The sequence below is a fragment of the Pseudophryne corroboree genome, chromosome 1 (genome assembly GCF_028390025.1).
Source record: "Pseudophryne corroboree isolate aPseCor3 chromosome 1, aPseCor3.hap2, whole genome shotgun sequence".
Classification (NCBI taxonomy): domain Eukaryota; kingdom Metazoa; phylum Chordata; class Amphibia; order Anura; family Myobatrachidae; genus Pseudophryne; species Pseudophryne corroboree.
Genome location: NC_086444.1, coordinates 36,086,075 through 36,107,882, shown reverse-complemented (window position 1 = coordinate 36,107,882; position 21,808 = coordinate 36,086,075). Strand labels below are relative to the sequence as shown.

General features: G+C 44.8%; 1 long non-coding RNA gene across 1 annotated transcript in view; it reads right to left on the bottom strand.

The window, feature by feature from the left end:
- Nucleotides 1-21,808, bottom strand: part of LOC135054866 (uncharacterized) — a 78,730-nt gene that overhangs the window by 39,264 nt on the left and 17,658 nt on the right. The window contains exon 2 of the long non-coding RNA XR_010243582.1: nt 10,160-10,213. This is a non-coding gene — a long non-coding RNA (uncharacterized LOC135054866). The remainder of the gene's footprint in view (nt 1-10,159; nt 10,214-21,808) is intronic.

The following is a 21,808-nucleotide window of genomic DNA, read 5'->3' as shown; positions in this document are numbered from 1 at the left end:
TGACGACGGTATAAAGAAAGAAAAAAAAATACCACGGTTAGGTGGTATATATTATAATAATAATACAATTATGGATGGACGGACTGCCTGCCGACTGCCGACACAGAGGTAGCCACAGCCGTGAACTACCGCACTGTACACTGGTTGATAAAGAGATAGTAGTATACTCGTAACAACTAGTATGACACTATGACGACGGTATAAAGAATGAAAAAAAAACCACGGTTAGGTGGTATATATTATAATAATAATACAATTATGGATGGACGGACTGCCTGCCGACTGCCGACACAGAGGTAGCCACAGCCGTGAACTACCGCACTGTACACTGGTTGATAAAGAGATAGTAGTATACTCGTAACAACTAGTATGACACTATGACGACGGTATAAAGAATGAAAAAAAAACCACGGTTAGGTGGTATATATTATAATAATAATACAATTATGGATGGACGGACTGCCTGCCGACTGCCGACACAGAGGTAGCCACAGCCGTGAACTACCGCACTGTACACTGGTTGATAAAGAGATAGTAGTATACTCGTAACAACTAGTATGACACTATGACGGTATAAAGAATGAAAAAAAAACCACGGTTAGGTGGTATATATTATAATAATAATACAATTATGGATGGACGGACTGCCTGCCGACTGCCGACACAGAGGTAGCCACAGCCGTGAACTACTGCACTGTACACTGGTTGATAAAGAGATAGTAGTATACTCGTAACAACTAGTATGACACTATGACGACGGTATAAAGAAAGAAAAAAAAATACCACAGTTAGGTGGTATATATTATAATAATACAATTATGGATGGACGGACTGCCTGCCGACTGCCGACACAGAGGTAGCCACAGCCGTGAACTACCGCACTGTACACTGGTTGATAAAGAGATAGTAGTATACTCGTAACAACTAGTATGACACTATGACGACGGTATAAAGAATGAAAAAAAAACCACGGTTAGGTGGTATATATTATAATAATAATACAATTATGGATGGACGGACTGCCTGCCGACTGCCGACACAGAGGTAGCCACAGCCGTGAACTACCGCACTGTACACTGGTTGATAAAGAGATAGTAGTATACTCGTAACAACTAGTATGACACTATGACGACGGTATAAAGAATGAAAAAAAAACCACGGTTAGGTGGTATATATTATAATAATAATACAATTATGGATGGACGGACTGCCTGCCGACTGCCGACACAGAGGTAGCCACAGCCGTGAACTACCGCACTGTACACTGGTTGATAAAGAGATAGTAGTATACTCGTAACAACTAGTATGACACTATGACGACGGTATAAAGAATGAAAAAAAAACCACGGTTAGGTGGTATATATTATAATAATAATACAATTATGGATGGACGGACTGCCTGCCGACTGCCGACACAGAGGTAGCCACAGCCGTGAACTACCGCACTGTACACTGGTTGATAAAGAGATAGTAGTATACTCGTAACAACTAGTATGACACTATGACGACGGTATAAAGAATGAAAAAAAAACCACGGTTAGGTGGTATATATTATAATAATAATACAATTATGGATGGACGGACTGCCTGCCGACTGCCGACACAGAGGTAGCCACAGCCGTGAACTACCGCACTGTACACTGGTTGATAAAGAGATAGTAGTATACTCGTAACAACTAGTATGACACTATGACGGTATAAAGAATGAAAAAAAAACCACGGTTAGGTGGTATATATTATAATAATAATACAATTATGGATGGACGGACTGCCTGCCGACTGCCGACACAGAGGTAGCCACAGCCGTGAACTACCGCACTGTACACTGGTTGATAAAGAGATAGTAGTATACTCGTAACAACTAGTATGACACTATGACGACGGTATAAAGAAAGAAAAAAAAATACCACGGTTAGGTGGTATATATTGTAATACAATTATGGATGGACGGACTGCCTGCCGAGTTCCGACTGCCGACACAGAGGTAGCCACAGCCGTGAACTACCGCACTGTACTGTGTCTGCTGCTAATATAGACTGGTTGATAAAGAGATAGTATACAATACATACAACAATATACTACTATACTGGTGGTCAGGCACTGGTCACCACTAGTCACACTGGCAGTGGCACTCCTGCAGCAAAAGTGTGCACTGTTTAATTTTAAATTAATATAATATTATGTACTCCTGGGGGCTCCTGCTATAACAACCTGCAGTGCTCCCCAGTCTCCCCCACAATTATTATAAGCTTTGCCTTTTATACATTGATGTGCAGCACACTGGGCTGAGCTGAGTGCACACAGACTGAGTCACACTGTGTGACTGGCTGCTGCTGTGTATCGTTTTTTTTCAGGCAGAGAACGGATATAGCAGAGAACGGATATATTATATTAAAATAAATAAAAGTTAACTAACAACAACTGCACTGGTCACTGTGGTAAACTCTGTCTGACTCTGCACAATCTCTCTCTCTCTTCTAATCTAATTTCTAATGGAGAGGACGCCAGCCACGTCCTCTCCCTATCAATCTCAATGCACGTGTGAAAATGGCGGCGAAGCGCGGCTCCTTATATAGAATCCGAGTCTCGCGAGAATCCGACAGCGTCATGATGACGTTCGGGCGCGCTCGGGTTAACCGAGCAAGGCGGGAGGATCCGAGTCTGCTCGGACCCGTGAAAAAAACATGAAGTTCGTGCGGGTTCGGTTTCAGAGAAACCGAACCCGCTCATCTCTAATAATCACAGACGTTGTGGCCACATAAACTGAACTATTTTTACAGTGATCACTTAGGATAGGTAGAGTGTGTACTGCGCAGGAGGTATAAGGGTATTATTAAATCTAGAGATGAGCGCCTGAAATTTTTCGGGTTTTGTGTTTTGGTTTTGGGTTCGGTTCCGCGGCCGTGTTTTGGGTTCGACCGCGTTTTGGCAAAACCTCACCGAATTTTTTTTGTCGGATTCGGGTGTGTTTTGGATTCGGGTGTTTTTTTAAAAAAACACTAAAAAACAGCTTAAATCATAGAATTTGGGGGTCATTTTGATCCCATATTATTATTAACCTCAAAAACCATAATTTCCACTCATTTTCAGTCTATTCTGAATACCTCACACCTCACAATATTATTTTTAGTCCTAAAATTTGCACCAAGGTCGCTGGATGACTAAGCTAAGCGACACTAGTGGCCGACACAAACACCTGGCCCATCTAGGAGTGGCACTGCAGTGTCACGCAGGATGTCCCTTCCAAAAAACCCTCCCCAATCAGCACATGACGCAAAGAAAAAAAGAGGCGCAATGAGGTAGCTGACTGTGTGAGTAAGATAAGCGACCCTAGTGGCCGACACAAACACCGGGCCCATTTAGGAGTGGCACTGCAGTGTCACGCAGGATGTCCCTTCCAAAAAACCCTCCCCAATCAGCACATGACGCAAAGAAAAAAAGAGGCGCAATGAGGTAGCTGACTGTGTGAGTAAGATTAGCGACCCTAGTGGCCGACACAAACACCGGGCCCATTTAGGAGTGGCACTGCAGTGTCACGCAGGATGTCCCTTCCAAAAAACCCTCCCCAATCAGCACATGACGCAAAGAAAAAAAGAGGCGCAATGAGGTAGCTGACTGTGTGAGTAAGATTAGCGACCCTAGTGGCCGACACAAACACCGGGCCCATTTAGGAGTGGCACTGCAGTGTCACGCAGGATGTCCCTTCCAAAAAACCCTCCCCAATCAGCACATGACGCAAAGAAAAAAAGAGGCGCAATGAGGTAGCTGACTGTGTGAGTAAGATTAGCGACCCTAGTGGCCGACACAAACACCGGGCCCATTTAGGAGTGGCACTGCAGTGTCACGCAGGATGTCCCTTCCAAAAAACCCTCCCCAATCAGCACATGACGCAAAGAAAAAAAGAGGCGCAATGAGGTAGCTGACTGTGTGAGTAAGATTAGCGACCCTAGTGGCCGACACAAACACCGGGCCCATTTAGGAGTGGCACTGCAGTGTCACGCAGGATGTCCCTTCCAAAAAACCCTCCCCAATCAGCACATGACGCAAAGAAAAAAAGAGGCGCAATGAGGTAGCTGACTGTGTGAGTAAGATTAGCGACCCTAGTGGCCGACACAAACACCGGGCCCATTTAGGAGTGGCACTGCAGTGTCACGCAGGATGTCCCTTCCAAAAAACCCTCCCCAATCAGCACATGACGCAAAGAAAAAAAGAGGCGCAATGAGGTAGCTGACTGTGTGAGTAAGATTAGCGACCCTAGTGGCCGACACAAACACCGGGCCCATTTAGGAGTGGCACTGCAGTGTCACGCAGGATGTCCCTTCCAAAAAACCCTCCCCAAACAGCACATGACGCAAAGAAAAATAAAAGAAAAAAGAGGTGCAAGATGGAATTGTCCTTGGGCCCTCCCACCCACCCTTATGTTGTATAAACAAAACAGGACATGCACACTTTAACCAACCCATCATTTCAGTGACAGGGTCTGCCACACGACTGTGACTGATATGACGGGTTGGTTTGGACCCCCCCAAAAAAGAAGCAATTAATCTCTCCTTGCACAAACTCGCTCTACAGAGGCAAGATGTCCACCTCATCATCACCCTCCGATATATCACCGTGTACATCCCCCTCCTCACAGATTATCAATTCGTCCCCACTGGAATCCACCATCTCAGCTCCCTGTGTACTTTGTGGAGGCAATTGCTGCTGGTCAATGTCTCCGCGGAGGAATTGATTATAATTCATTTTAATGAACATCATCTTCTCCACATTTTCTGGATGTAACCTCGTACACCGATTGCTGACAAGGTGAGCGGCGGCACTAAACACTCTTTCGGAGTACACACTTGTGGGAGGGCAACTTAGGTAGAATAAAGCCAGTTTGTGCAATGGCCTCCAAATTGCCTCTTTTTCCTGCCAGTATAAGTATGGACTGTGTGACGTGCCTACTTGGATGCGGTCACTCATATAATCCTCCACCATTCTTTCAATGGTGAGAGAATCATATGCAGTGACAGTAGACGACATGTCCGTAATCGTTGTCAGGTCCTTCAGTCCGGATCAGATGTCAGCATCAGCAGTCGCTCCAGACTGCCCTGCTTCACCGCCAGCGGGTGGGCTCGGAATTCTGAGCCTTTTCCTCGCACCCCCAGTTGCGCGAGAATGTGAAGGAGGAGATGTTGACAGGTCGCGTTCCGCTTGACTTGACAATTTTCTCACCAGCAGGTCTTTCAACCCCAGCAGACTTGTGTCTGCCGGAAAGAGAGATCCAAGGTAGGCTTTAAATCTAGGATCGAGCACGGTGGCCAAAATGTAGTGCTCTGATTTCAACAGATTGATCACCCGTGAATCCTTGTTAAGCGAATTAAGGGCTCCATCCACAAGTCCCACATGCCTAGCGGAATCGCTCCGTGTTAGCTCCTCCTTCAATGTCTCCAGCTTCTTCTGCAAAAGCCTGATGAGGGGAATGACCTGACTCAGGCTGGCAGTGTCTGAACTGACTTCACGTGTGGCAAGTTCAAAGGGCATCAGAACCTTGCACAACGTTGAAATCATTCTCCACTGCGCTTGAGACAGGTGCATTCCACCTCCTATATCGTGCTCAATTGTATAGGCTTGAATGGCCTTTTGCTGCTCCTCCAACCTCTGAAGCATATAGAGGGTTGAATTCCACCTCGTTACCACTTCTTGCTTCAGATGATGGCAGGGCAGGTTCAGTAGTTTTTGGTGGTGCTCCAGTCTTCTGTACGTGGTGCCTGTACGCCGAAAGTGTCCCGCAATTTTTCTGGCCACCGACAGCATCTCTTGCACGCCCCTGTCGTTTTTTAAATAATTCTGCACCACCAAATTCAAGGTATGTGCAAAACATGGGACGTGCTGGAATTTGCCCATATTTAATGCACACACAATATTGCTGGCGTTGTCCGATGCCACAAATCCACAGGAGAGTCCAATTGGGGTAAGCCATTCCGCGATAATCTTCCTCAGTTGCCGTAAGAGGTTTTCAGCTGTGTGCGTATTCTGGAAACCGGTGATACAAAGCGTAGCCTGCCTAGGAAAGAGTTGGCGTTTGCGAGATGCTGCTACTGGTGCCGCCGCTGCTGTTCTTGCGGCGGGAGTCCATACATCTACCCAGTGGGCTGTCACAGTCATATAGTCCTGACCCTGCCCTGCTCCACTTGTCCACATGTCCGTGGTTAAGTGGACATTGGGTACAACTGCATTTTTTAGGACACTGGTGAGTCTTTTTCTGACGTCCGTGTACATTCTCGGTATCGCCTGCCTAGAGAAGTGGAACCTAGATGGTATTTGGTAACGGGGGCACACTGCCTCAATAAATTGTCTAGTTCCCTGTGAACTAACGGCGGATACCGGACGCACGTCTAACACCAACATAGTTGTCAAGGCCTCAGTTATCCGCTTTGCAGCAGGATGACTGCTGTGATATTTCATCTTCCTCGCAAAGGACTGTTGAACAGTCAATTGCTAACTGGAAGTAGTACAAGTGGGCTTACGACTTCCCCTCTGGGATGACCATCGACTCCCAGCAGCAACAACAGCAGCGCCAGCAGCAGTAGGCGTTACACGCAAGGATGCATCGGAGGAATCCCAGGCAGGAGAGGACTCGTCAGAATTGCCAGTGACATTGCCTGCAGGACTATTGGCATTCCTGGGGAAGGAGGAAATTGACACCGAGGGAGTTGGTGGGGTGGTTTGCGTGAGCTTGGTTACAAGAGGAAGGGATTTACTGGTCAGTGGACTGCTTCCGCTGTCACCCAAAGTTTTTGAACTTGTCACTGACTTATTATGAATGCGCTGCAGGTGACGTATAAGGGAGGATGTTCCGAGGTGGTTAACGTCCTTACCCCTACTTATTACAGCTTGACAAAGGGAACACACGGCTTGACACCTGTTGTCCGCATTTCTGGTGAAATACTTCCACACCGAAGAGCTGATTTTTTTGGTATTTTCACCAGGCATGTCAACGGCCATATTCCTACCACGGACAACAGGTGTCTCCCCGGGTGCCTGACTTAAACAAACCACCTCACCATCAGAATCCTCCTGGTCAATTTCCTCCCCAGCGCCAGCAACACCCATATCCTCCTCATCCTGGTGTACTTCAACACTGACATCTTCAATCTGACTATCAGGAACTGGACTGCGGGTGCTCCTTCCAGCACTTGCAGGGGGCGTGCAAATGGTGGAAGGCGCATGCTCTTCACGTCCAGTGTTGGGAAGGTCAGGCATCGCAACCGACACAATTGGACTCTCCTTGTGGATTTGGGATTTCGAAGAACGCACAGTTCTTTGCGGTGCTACTGCTTTTGCCAGCTTGAGTCTTTTCATTTTTCTAGCGAGAGGCTGAGTGCCTCCATCCTCATGTGAAGCTGAACCACTAGCCATGAACATAGGCCAGGGCCTCAGCCGTTCCTTGCCACTCCGTGTGGTAAATGGCATATTGGCAAGTTTACGCTTCTCCTCCGACAATTTTATTTTAGGTTTTGGAGTCCTTTTTTTACTGATATTTGTTGTTTTGGATTTGACATGCTCTGTACTATGACATTGGGCATCGGCCTTGGCAGACGACGTTGCTGGCATTTCATCGTCTCGGCCATGACTAGTGGCAGCAGCTTCAGCACGAGGTGGAAGTGGATCTTGATCTTTCCCTAATTTTGGAACCTCAACATTTTTGTTCTCCATATTTTAATAGGCACAACTAAAAGGCACCTCAGGTAAACAATGGAGATGGATGGATACTAGTATACAATTATGGACGGACTGCCGAGTGCCGACACAGAGGTAGCTACAGCCGTGAACTACCGTACTGTGTCTGCTGCTAATATAGACTGGTTGATAAAGAGATGTCGTAGTATGTATGTATGAAGAAGAAAGAAAAAAAAACCACGGTTAGGTGGTATACAATTATGGACGGACTGCCGAGTGCCGACACAGAGGTAGCCACAGCCGTGAACTACCGTACTGTACTGTGTCTGCTGCTAATATAGACTGGTTGATAAAGAGATGTCGTAGTATGTATGTATGAAGAAGAAAGAAAAAAAAACCACGGGTAGGTGGTATACAATTATGGACGGACTGCCGAGTGCCAACACAGAGGTAGCCACAGCCGTGAACTACCGTACTGTACTGTGTCTGCTGCTAATATAGACTGGTTGATAAAGAGATGTAGTAGTATGTATGTATAAAGAAGAAAGAAAAAAAAACCACGGGTAGGTGGTATACAATTATGGACGGACTGCCGAGTGCCGACACAGAGGTAGCCACAGCCGTGAACTACCGTACTGTACTGTGTCTGCTGCTAATATAGACTGGTTGATAAAGAGATGTCGTAGTATGTATGTATGAAGAAGAAAGAAAAAAAAACCACGGTTAGGTGGTATACAATTATGGACGGACTGCCGAGTGCCGACACAGAGGTAGCCACAGCCGTGAACTACCGTACTGTACTGTGTCTGCTGCTAATATAGACTGGTTGATAAAGAGATGTCGTAGTATGTATGTATAAAGAAGAAAGAAAAAAAAACCACGGTTAGGTGGTATACAATTATGGACGGACTGCCGAGTGCCGACACAGAGGTAGCCACAGCCGTGAACTACCGTACTGTACTGTGTCTGCTGCTAATATAGACTGGTTGATAAAGAGATGTCGTAGTATGTATGTATGAAGAAGAAAGAAAAAAAACCACGGTTAGGTGGTATACAATTATGGACGGACTGCCGAGTGCCGACACAGAGGTAGCCACAGCCGTGAACTACCGTACTGTACTGTGTCTGCTGCTAATATAGACTGGTTGATAAAGAGATGTCGTAGTATGTATGTATAAAGAAGAAAGAAAAAAAAACCACGGTTAGGTGGTATACAATTATGGACGGACTGCCGAGTGCCGACACAGAGGTAGCCACAGCCGTGAACTACCGTACTGTACTGTGTCTGCTGCTAATATAGACTGGTTGATAAAGAGATGTAGTAGTATGTATGTATAAAGAAGAAAGAAAAAAAAACCACGGGTAGGTGGTATACAATTATGGATGGACTGCCGAGTGCCGACACAGAGGTAGCTACAGCCGTGAACTACCGTACTGTGTCTGCTGCGACTGGATGATAAATAATGATATAAAAAATATATATATATCACTACTGCAGCCGGACAGGTATATATATTATATAATGACGGACCTGCTGGACACTGTCTGTCAGCAGAATGAGTTTTTTATAGAATAAAAAAAAAAACACCACACAAGTGAAGTCACACGACGAGTGTTTAACTTTTTCAGGCAATCACAATATAGTATACTACTAACTATACTGGTGGTCAGTGTGGTCAGGTCACTGGTCAGTCACACTGGCAGTGGCACTCCTGCAGCAAAAGTGTGCACTGTTTAATTTTAATATAATATGTACTCCTGGCTCCTGCTATAACCTATAACTGGCACTGCAGTGCTCCCCAGTCTCCCCCACAATTATAAGCTGTGTGAGCTGAGCACAGTCAGATATATAATATATACATAGATGATGCAGGCATGCAGCACACTGGGCTGAGCAGTGCACACAGATATGGTATGTGACTGAGTCACTGTGTGTACCGTTTTTTTCAGGCAGAGAACGGATATATTAAATAAAACAACTGCACTGCTGGTGGTCACTGTGGTCAGTCACTAAACTCTGCACTCTCTTCTACAGTATCAGCCTCAGGTCAATCTCTCTCTCTCTCTCCTAATCTAAATGGAGAGGACGCCAGCCACGTCCTCTCCCTATCAATCTCAATGCACGTGTGAAAATGGCGGCGACGCGCGGCTCCTTATATAGAATCCGAGTCTCGCGAGAATCCGACAGCGTCATGATGACGTTCGGGCGCGCTCGGGTTAACCGAGCAAGGCGGGAAGATCCGAGTCGCTCGGACCCGTGAAAAAAAACATGAAGTTCGTGCGGGTTCGGATTCAGAGAAACCGAACCCGCTCATCTCTAATTAAATATCGGGTCCATAGTCGTATCGGCTGTGGTGGTATAAACTTTTTTGTAATGCATGCACTATTACTGTAACATTGAGTTATAGTCATGTAAGATTGTTAAATTGGTAACACTTATATATTGAGGGCTCTGTGGAAAGATATTGAGTTTTAGTAAAATAAAGTTACTTACCTGTTAAAGTTGATATTGGGCATCCAGAAATTCTTGTTGAGGGAGTTCTGTAATCTACGACAAGAAACAGATGAACGTACGGGATTACTAAGGTGAGATGTTTACATTACTGACATATTATTGTCTTACTGTCATATTATTGGCCCTCATTCCGAGTTGTTCGCTCGTTCTTTTTCATCGCATCGCAGTGATTTTCCACAAACTGCGCATGCGCAATGTTCGCACTGCGACTGCGCCAAGTAAATTTGCTAAGAAGTTTGGTATTTTACTCACGGCATTACAAGGTTTTTTCTTCGTTCTGGTGATCGGAGTGTGATTGACAGGAAGTGGGTGTTTCTGGGCGGAATCTGGCCGTTTTATGGGAGTGTGTGAAAAAACGCTGCCGTTTCTGGGAAAAACGCGGGAGTGGCTGGAGAAACGGGGGAGTGTCTGGGCGAACGCTGGGTGTGTTTGTGACGTCAAACCAGGAACGACAAGCACTGAACTGATCGCACTGGAAGAGTAAGTCTCGAGCTACTCAGAAACTGCACAGAAAAATCTTTTTGCAATATTGCGAATACTTCGTTCGCAATTCTGCTAAGCTAAGGTACACTCCAAGAGGGCGGCGGTTTAGCGTCTGCAATGCTGCTAAAAGCAGCTAGCGAAGCGAACAACTCGGAATGAGGGCCATTGTCTGTAACCTCTGTCATCATCATCCTATTAAGGGACGGCTTTTCCCAAGCGAGCCGGGGTGTATACGCTTGGGTGCAGGCACGCCAACACAGAAATAGGGTTACACTAATCTCCGCCTATGGGGGAGTGTATTTTAGCATTGCAGGGCTGCGATCACTTGAGCAGCCCTGCTATGCTAAAAAAAGTTTCATGGAAAACAAGACCAGCCCTACAGCTACTTACCCTGAGCGACGGATCCAGCGATGAAGGTCCCGGCTGTGACGTCAGACATCCGCCCTTTAAACGCCTGTACACGCGTGCATTTGGAACTGTATTTGTGTTCTGCAGAGTGGGAGATTTCTGATTGCATTTGGAAACACCCCTCTATAAATCCTGCGTTTGCCACTGGTCATGTCCCAGTAGGCATTGCAGCACTGTCACCCAACAGCAGCACGCTCTGCATAGACGTCATGATAGTGTCACTGGCCAATGTTAAAGAATGGAGTGCGCTACTGCCCCGTCTCCAACTTGTAATGGGTCTGATGCAGTGTGTGTGTGGGGGGGAGAAAGGGAGGGGGGGGGGGAGGTGTCCTGCTGAGTTTTCCCCAGAAGGTGGTACCCCTACACAACCTCCATTTGTACCCCCAGTGGCACCAGGGGACCTTAACGTGGTATTGCAGTTTCTTATGTCACACTGGTTGGAACCTTTACGAAAGGTTGGGTAAAAAAACTTCTCACTTGGTAAGTGGCCATGCTATTGGTCTTGGCGTCCGCAAGGCGGCTGTCGTAATTGGCGGCTTTGTCGCACAAGAGCCCTAATTAATCTTCCATGTGGATAGAGCAGAATTGAGTACTCGGCAACAACAATTCTGCCAAAAGTGGTTTCTGCGTTTCACAGGAACCAGCCTATTGTGGTGCCTGGGTTGATTTAAGCCTTGGCTGATTCGAAGTCTCTCGATGTAGTCAGAGTTTTGAATATTTTATGTCGCCAGAACAGCTCAGATTAGGGAAACAATCGCTCTGTTTATCCTGTAGGCTCCCAACAATAGTGGGGCCCCTGCTTCTAAGCAGTCTGTTACACGTTGGATCTGTGATACGATTTGGCATGCTCATTCTACGGCTGGATTGTCGGTACCGAAGTCGGTGAAGGCCCATTCTACCAGGTAGGTGGGCTCTTCTTGGGGCAGATGCCCGAGGAGTCTCGACGATTCAACTTTGCAGAGCGGCTACTTGGTCGGGTCCAAACACTTTTGATAAGTTCTACAAGTTTGATACCCTGGCTGATGAGGACCTCATGTTTGCTCAATCGGTGCTGCAGAGTCGTTTGCACTCTCCCGCCCGGTCTGTAGCTTTGATATAGACCCCATGGTCCTTTTAGAGTTCCCAGCATCCTCTAGGACGTATGAGAAAGTAGGATTTTAATACCTACCGGTAAATCCTTTTCTCTTAGTCCGTAGAGGATGCTGGGCGCCCGTTCCAGTGCGTACTGTATCTGCAGCTATTGGTTGTCGTTACACTCAAGTGGTGTTTCTTTTCAGTCAAGTCTGTTGCTGCTGTTATTCATGCCATGGCATGCGGTATGTTATTATTGGTCGTGTTTACACACAGGTTGTGTTACATTTTCGGTCAGCATATTGCTGTATGTTCTCCATGCCGTCAGCTGGTGTTCTATTGAATGCGACGTTCTGAGGCAGGTTCGAGGTGTGAGCTGGTATGACACTCACCGTGTTTAATCAATAAATTCTTTTCTCAAAATGTCCGTCTCCCTGGGCACAGTTCTCTAACTGAGGTCTGGAGGAGGGGCATAGAGGGAGGAGCCAGTTCACACCCATTCAAAGTCTTATAGTGTGCCCATCTATCTATCTTTCTCTATATGGCTATCTATCTATCTATCTATCTATCTATCTATCTATCTATCTATCTATCTATCTATCTATCTATCTCTCTCTATATGGGCATCTATCTATCTATCTATCTATCTATCTATCTATCTATCTATCTATCTATCTATCTATCTATCTATCTATCTATCATCTATCTATCTATCTATCTATCTATCTCTATATGGCTGTCTGTCTATCTATCCATCTATCTATCTATCTATCTATCTATCTATCTATCTATCTATCTATCTATCTATCTATCTCTATATGGCTATCTATCTATCTATCTATCTATCTATCTATCTATCTATCTATCTATCTATCTATCTATCTCTATATGGCTATCTATCTATCTATCTATCTATCTATCTCTATATGAATATCTATCTATCTATCTATCTATCTATCTATCTATCTATCTATCTATCTCTATATGAATATCTATCTATCTATCTATCTATCTATCTATCTCTATATGGCTGTCTGTCTATCTATCTATCTATCTATCTATCTATCTATCTCTATATGGCTATCTATCTATCTATCTATCTATCTATCTATCTATCTATCTATCTATCTATCTATCTATCTCTATATGGCTATCTATCTATCTATCTATCTATCTATCTATCTATCTATCTATCTATCTATCTATCTGTCTGTCTGTCTGTCTGTCTGTCTGTCTGTCTGTCTGTCTGTCTATCTATCTTTCTATCTATCTATCTATCTATCTATCTATCTATCTATCTATCGTTATCTATCTATCTATCTATCTATCTATCTATCTATCTATCTATCTATCTATCTATCTTTCTATCTCTATATAGGCATCTATCTATCTATCTATCTATCTATCTATCTATCTATCTATCTATCTATCTATCTATCTATCTTTCTATCTCTATATAGGCATCTATCTATCTATCTATCTATCTATCTATCTATCTATTTCTATATGGCTGTCTGTCTATCTATCTATCTATCTATCTATCTATCTATCTATCTATCTATCTATCTATCTATCTATCTATCTAACTGTCTGTCTGTCTATCTATTTCTATTCTACCAAACTTATATATGCCTTTTCATCTGCCCCTTTTCATCATTTGCTTTTCACAATAGATGTATTTTATTACAACTCCCCCCAATACAATAAATAAATAAAAATCAAGTGCAAAATCTCAGTGGGCCCCTTGGTGGTCTGGGCCCCCTACACATGTACTGCTTGTGCCTCCCCTTATGGCGGCCCTGTTTCATAAAGCATATAGGTTCAATAAGGTGCACATACATACAACAGCATAAGACAGGCAATATACTCTAGCGTTCCATATATAATCCAGAAACTGAGAGTTATATCTCAAAGTACAAAACAAGAAAATATAATTGTGTTGCTGGCCAAAAATACAGAATAAGGACACCTGGACAGCGTCACTTCCTATAAATATGTTAAATCCGTCAACATTAACATTTTGCGAGGGGTGAGACATTCTACTGACTAATCGTTGAAAACTAAACTTGTCCACGAACAGCTGGAACGGGAGACATTTACAGTGTAAGTAATGGTGTTTGGTCCTTCCAGTATTTTCATAGATGGCGTTTGGGATGCTGTAATCTTCTTCTCTACTTCGGTCCCCATAGATTTCAATATGTCCACAAGTATATTTTATTGAAGAATAATGTGAAGCTGACATCGGTGTCTATTAATAACCATGCGAAGTAAAGTTCTGAGCAGCCCATTGTGTGCTGTGTACTTTCCAGAACATAGATGCAATTCCAAACTCGAAGAACGTAAAATGCATTTTCAGGTAGGAAATCTCTCCCCTATCCCGCATCATGGTTTGTACTAACGAAGCTCCCATCGTTTGCGGAATTGCTCCAGGATTCTGCATCCAATTAAAAGCTGCAACGTGGGCAGATCCCAAAGGTGACATTTTCCCAAACGTTGCAGAGATTTTCTAACAAGGTATCTCTTATGCACACTTTGTAAGCTGGATGGGTTTACCGTTAATAATACGCCTGTTTAAACTGTTTGTGCATAGAGAACTGTTCAAGATTGCCACCAGCAAAATATTCCTGCCAAGAACTGGTTGGAGATGATAGACAGATGTGCTCATTGCATCTAACAACAGTTCTTGAATAATAAGATCTTTTATGGGCCCCGTTTGCTTCAGTCTCTGTGGTCCTGTTCTAGCTCACAGTATTGTCACTGATTCTCTCTCGCTGTTACACATGGTGGATTCCTTTCTACTGACTACAGTATACAGTGTTTCATAGATCTTTTCTTTGGTGTTGCTGGTATTTAGAGCTACATTCGGACTTGAGAACAACAGCAAAAAATAAATAAGCAAGGTCAGTAACTTTGCAACTGGAGCAAACCATGCTGCCGTACAAGAGGGAGCCAATACATGTATTATTTTTGCATGCAGGGTAAGTACTGGCTGCATTTGCATGTAGCCCATGAATGGTGGGTAGCATTATTTTTACACTGCAATTTAGATTTGAGTTTAGACAAAAACCCGTCTTAGGGCCCGATTCAGAGCTAAGCTCTGCTGTGCGTTTTCACACAGCGGGTGATTATCGATAGACTGCGCATGTGTATGCACTGCAATGTGCACGCGTGTCGCCAAACAGGCATCACCGGACAGCGACAGGCTGGTGCGAATATTTTAGTTGCGCGGCCATTCACATGCTGTGTGACAAAGGAAGCCGTTTGCGGGTAGTAACTAGTGATGTGCACCGGACATTTTTTGGGTTTTGTGTTTTGGTTTTGGATTCGGTTCCGCGGCCGTGTTTTGGTTTCGGACGCGTTTTGGCAAAACCTCCCTGAAATTTTTTTGTCGGATTCGGGTGTGTTTTGGATTCGGGTGTTTTTTTACAAAAACCCCTCAAAAACAGCTTAAATCATAAAATTTGGGGTTCATTTTGATCCCATAGTATTATTAACCTCAATAGCCATAATTTCCACTCATTTCCAGTCTATTCTGAACACCTCACACCTCACAATATTATTTTAAGTCCTAAAATTTGCACCGAGGTCGTTGGATGACTAAGCTAAGCGACCCAAGTGGCCGACACAAACACCTGGCCCATCTAGGAGTGGCACTGCAGTGTCAGACAGGATGGTCGATTTAAAAAATAGTCCCCAAACAGCACATGATGCAAAGAAAAAAAGAGGTGCATTGTGGTCGCTGGATGGCTAAGTTAAGCGACACAAGTGGCCGACACAAACACCTGGCACATCTAGGAGTGGCACTGCAGTGTCAGGCAGGATGGCACTTCAAAAAAATAGTCCCCAAACAGCACATGATGCAAAGATAAATCAAAGAAAAAAGAGGTGCAAGATGGAATTGTCCTTGGGCCCTCCCACCCACCCTTATGTTGTATAAACAGGACATGCACACTTTAACAAACCCATCATTTCAGCGACAGGGTCTGCCACACAACTGTGACTAAAATGACTGGTTGGTTTGGGCCCCCACCAAAAAAGAAGCAATCAATCTCTCCTTGCACAAACTGGCTCTACAGAGGCAAGATGTCCACCTCCTCCTCATCGTCCGATTCCTCACCCCTTTAACTGTGTACATCCCCCTCCTCACAGATTATTAATTCGTCCCCACTGGAATCCACCATCTCAGGTCCCTGTGTACTTTCTGGAGGAAATTGCTGGTGAATGTCTCCACGGAGGAATTGATTATAATTCATTTTGATGAACATCATCTTCTCCACATTTTCTGGAAGTAACCTCGTACGCCGATTGCTGACAAGGTGAGCGGCTGCACTAAACACTCTTTCGGAGTACACACTGGAGGGGGGGTAACTTAGGTAAAATAAAGCCAGTTTCTGCAAGGGCCTCCAAATTGCCTCTTTCTCTGACGTCCTAGTGGATGCTGGGAACTCCGTAAGGACCATGGGGAATAGCGGCTCCGCAGGAGACTGGACACAAAAGTAAAAGCTTTAGGACTACCTGGTGTGCACTGGCTCCTCCCCCTATGACCCTCCTCCAAGCCTCAGTTAGATTTTTGTGCCCGGCCGAGAAGGGTGCACACTAGGGGCTCTCCTGAGCTTCTTAGTGAAAAGTTTAGTTTTAGGTTTTTTATTTTCAGTGAGACCTGCTGGCAACAGGCTCACTGCATCGAGGGACTAAGGGGAGAAGAAGCGAACTCACCTGCGTGCAGAGTGGATTGGGCTTCTTAGGCTACTGGACACCATTAGCTCCAGAGGGACCGAACACAGGCCCAGCCTCGGAGCTCGGTCCCGGAGCCACGCCGCCGGCCCCCTTACAGAGCAAGAAGCAAGAAAAGGTCCGGAAATATCGGCGGCAGAAGACATAAGTCTTCAACAAGGTAGCGCACAGCACTGCAGCTGTGCGCCATTGTTACTCAGGCACACTTCACACTCCGGTCACTGAGGGTGCAGGGCGCTAGGGGGGGGCGCCCTGAGCAGCAATGTAAAACACCTTGGCTGGCATAAATACACCACATATAACCCCCAGGGCTATATGGGTGTATTTTAACCCCTGCCAGAATTACCAAAAAAGCGGGAGAAAAGGCCGCCGAGAAGGGGGCGGAGCCTATCTCCTCAGCACACGGGCGCCATTTTCCATCACAGCTCCGCTGGAAGGACGTCTCCCTGACTCTCCCCTGCAGTCCTGCACTACAGAAAAGGGTAAAAAAAAGAGGGGGGGCACTAATTTGGCGCAGTTTTATCTTAACAGCAGCTATAAAGAAAAAGCACACTTGATAGTGGTATTCCTGTATATATATAGCGCTCTGGTGTGTGCTGGCATACTCTCCCTCTGTCTCCCCAAAGGGCTAGTGGGGTCCTGTCCTCTATCAGAGCATTCCCTGTGTGTGTGCGGTGTGTCGGTACGATTGTGTCGACATGTTTGAGGAGGAAAATGAGATGGAAGCGGAACAATTGCCTATTATACAGTTGTCACCCCCTAGGGAGTCGACACCTGAGTGGATGAGCTTGTGGAAGGAACTGCGTGACAGTGTCAGCTCCTTACGACAGACAGTTGACGACATGAGACAGCCGACTAATCAGCTTGTGCCTGTCCAGGGGTCTCAAACGACATCAGGGGCTTTAAAACGCCCGTTACCTCAAATGGCAGACACAGACACGGATACTGACTCCAGTGTCGATGATGAGGAGACAAACGTGACTTCCACTAGGGCCACACGTTACATCCAAGGATATTAAAAGAACTTAAAGAGGTGCTGGTAGCACCATTGACAGAATTATTCAACCAGTCATTAGCTACAGGAGAAATTCCAGGGGACTGGAAAAGAGCAAACGTAGTCCCACTGCACAAAAGTGGAAGCAAGGAAGAGGCAAACAACTACAGACCAGTGAGTCTTACATCAGTAGTAGGGAAATTGATGGAAACACTCTTAAAAGAAAGAGTTGTAGATTATCTCAAATCCGGCAATTTACTGGATCCCAAACAGCATGGATTCACTGGGGGGAGATCATGTCAAACAAATCTTATTGACTTTTTTGATTGTGTGACTAAAGTGATGGATAAAGGTGGAGCCATGGATATAGCTTATCTAGACTTTAGTAAGGCTTTTGACACAGTTCCACATCGCAGATTGCTAAATAAACTTGAAAGTTTGGGATTGGATATTAGGATTATTGAATGGATAAGATCTTGGTTGAAGGATAGAAAACAGAGAGTTGTGGTAAATGGAGTGCATTCACAGGAGGGAAATGTTACCAGTGGAGTACCCCAGGGATCTGTACTTGGACCAGTGCTTTTTAATATCTTTATTGGTGACATTGCAAATGGCATGAAAGGGAAAGTATGCCTTTTTGCAGATGACACAAAGGTATGCAACAGGGTAGACACACCAGGTGGGGTAAAACAAATGATTGAGGATCTAGGTAGACTAGAGGAATGGTCAAGAGTCTGGCAATTACAGTTTAATGCCAAAAAATGCAAAATCATGCACTTGGGTCTCAAAAATGCTAAAGCTAAATACAGTATTAATGGCACTATACTGGAAACTACTGAGGAGGAAAGGGATCTAGGAGTCACTATTTCAGATGACTTAAAAGCAGGTAAGCAATGTAACAAGGCAATGAGGAAGGCTAGTCAGATGCTTGGCTGCATTGGGAGGGGAATCAGCAGCAGAAAGAAAGAAGTAATAATTAGGGATGAGCGGGTTTGGTTCCTCTGAATCCGAACCCGCCCAAACTTCAGCTTTTTTCCACGGGTCCGAGCAGGCTCGGATCCTCCCGCCTTGCTCGGTTAACCCGAGCACGCCCGAACGTCATCATCCCGCTGTCGGATTCTCGAGAGACTCGGATTCTATATAAGGAGCCGCGCGTCGCCGCCATTTTCACACGTGCATTGAGAGTCATAGGGAGAGGACGTGGCTGGCGTCCTCTCCGTTTAGAGAAGAGAGAGACACAGTATTTTGGGGAGCATTATTAGGAGGAGTACTACTATACTGTATACTACTATACTACTTGCTGAAGTGATATTTATAGAGTCAAAGGGAGAGGACGTGGCTGGCGTCCTCTCCGTTTAGAGAAGAGAGAGACACAGTATACTATTTTGGGGAGCATTATTAGGAGGAGTACTACTATACTGTATACTACTATACTACTTGCTGAAGTGATATTTATAGAGTCATAGGGAGAGGACGTGGCTGGCGTCCTCTCCGTTTAGAGAAGAGAGAGACACAGTATTTTGGGGAGCATTATTAGGAGGAGTACTACTATACTGTATACTACTCAGACACAGTATTTTGGGGAGCATTATTAGGAGGAGTACTACTATACTGTATACTACTCTACTACTTGCTGAAGTGATATTTATAGAGTCATAGGGAGAGGACGTGGCTGGCGTCCTCTCCATTTAGAGAAGAGAGAGACACAGTATTTTGGGGAGCATTATTAGGAGGAGTACTACTATACTGTATACTACTCTACTACTTGCTGAAGTGATATTTATAGAGTCATAGGGAGAGGACGTGGCTGGCGTCCTCTCCGTTTAGAGAAGAGAGAGACACAGTATTTTGGGGAGCATTATTAGGAGGAGTACTACTATACTGTATACTACTCTACTACTTGCTGAAGTGATATTTATAGAGTCATAGGGAGAGGACATGGCTGGCGTCCTCTCCGTTTAGAGAAGAGAGAGACACAGTATTTTGGGGAGCATTATTAGGAGGAGTACTACTATACTGTATACTACTCTACTACTTGCTGAAGTGATATTTATAGAGTCATAGGGAGAGGACGTGGCTGGCGTCCTCTCCGTTTAGAGAAGAGAGAGACACAGTATACTATTTTGGGGAGCATTATTAGGAGGAGTACTACTATACTGTATACTACTCTACTACTTGCTGAAGTGATATTTATAGAGTCATAGGGAGAGGACATGGCTGGCGTCCTCTCCGTTTAGAGAAGAGAGAGACACAGTATTTTGGGGAGCATTATTAGGAGGAGTACTACTATACTGTATACTACTATACTACTTGCTGAAGTGATATTATAGAGTCATAGGGGGAGAGGACGTGGCTGGCGTCCTCTCCGTTTAGAGAAGAGAGAGACACAGTATTTTGGGGAGCATTATTAGGAGGAGTACTACTATACTGTATACTACTCAGACACAGTATTTTGGGGAGCATTATTAGGAGGAGTACTACTATACTGTATACTACTCTACTACTTGCTGAAGTGATATTTATAGAGTCATAGGGAGAGGACGTGGCTGGCGTCCTCTCCGTTTAGAGAAGAGAGAGACACAGTATTTTGGGGAGCATTATTAGGAGGAGTACTACTATACTGTATACTACTATACTACTTGCTGAAGTGATATTTATAGAGTCATAGGGAGAGGACGTGGCTGGCGTCCTCTCCGTTTAGAGAAGAGAGAGACACAGTATACTATTTTGGGGAGCATTATTAGGAGGAGTACTACTATACTGTATACTACTATACTACTTGCTGAAGTGATATTTATAGAGTCATAGGGGGAGAGGACGTGGCTGGCGTCCTCTCCGTTTAGAGAAGAGAGAGACACAGTATTTTGGGGAGCATTATTAGGAGGAGTACTACTATACTGTATACTACTCTACTACTTGCTGAAGTGATATTTATAGAGTCATAGGGAGAGGACGTGGCTGGCGTCCTCTCCGTTTAGAGAAGAGAGAGACACAGTATACTATTTTGGGGAGCATTATTAGGAGGAGTACTACTATACTGTATACTACTATACTACTTGCTGAAGTGATATTTATAGAGTCATAGGGAGAGGACGTGGCTGGCGTCCTCTCCGTTTAGAGAAGAGAGAGACACAGTATTTTGGGGAGCATTATTAGGAGGAGTACTACTATACTGTATACTACTATACTACTTGCTGAAGTGATATTATAGAGTCATAGGGGGAGAGGACGTGGCTGGCGTCCTCTCCGTTTAGAGAAGAGAGAGACACAGTATTTTGGGGAGCATTATTAGGAGGAGTACTACTATACTGTATACTACTATACTACTTGCTGAAGTGATATTTATAGAGTCATAGGGAGAGGACGTGGCTGGCGTCCTCTCCGTTTAGAGAAGAGAGAGACACAGTATACTATTTTGGGGAGCATTATTAGGAGGAGTACTACTATACTGTATACTACTCTACTACTTGCTGAAGTGATATTTATAGAGTCATAGGGAGAGGACGTGGCTGGCGTCCTCTCCGTTTAGAGAAGAGAGAGACACAGTATTTTGGGGAGCATTATTAGGAGGAGTACTACTATACTGTATACTACTCAGACACAGTATTTTGGGGAGCATTATTAGGAGGAGTACTACTATACTGTATACTACTCTACTACTTGCTGAAGTGATATTTATAGAGTCATAGGGAGAGGACGTGGCTGGCGTCCTCTCCGTTTAGAGAAGAGAGAGACACAGTATTTTGGGGAGCATTATTAGGAGGAGTACTACTATACTGTATACTACTCAGACACAGTATTTTGGGGAGCATTATTAGGAGGAGTACTACTATACTGTATACTACTCTACTACTTGCTGAAGTGATATTTATAGAGTCATAGGGAGAGGACGTGGCTGGCGTCCTCTCCGTTTAGAGAAGAGAGAGACACAGTATTTT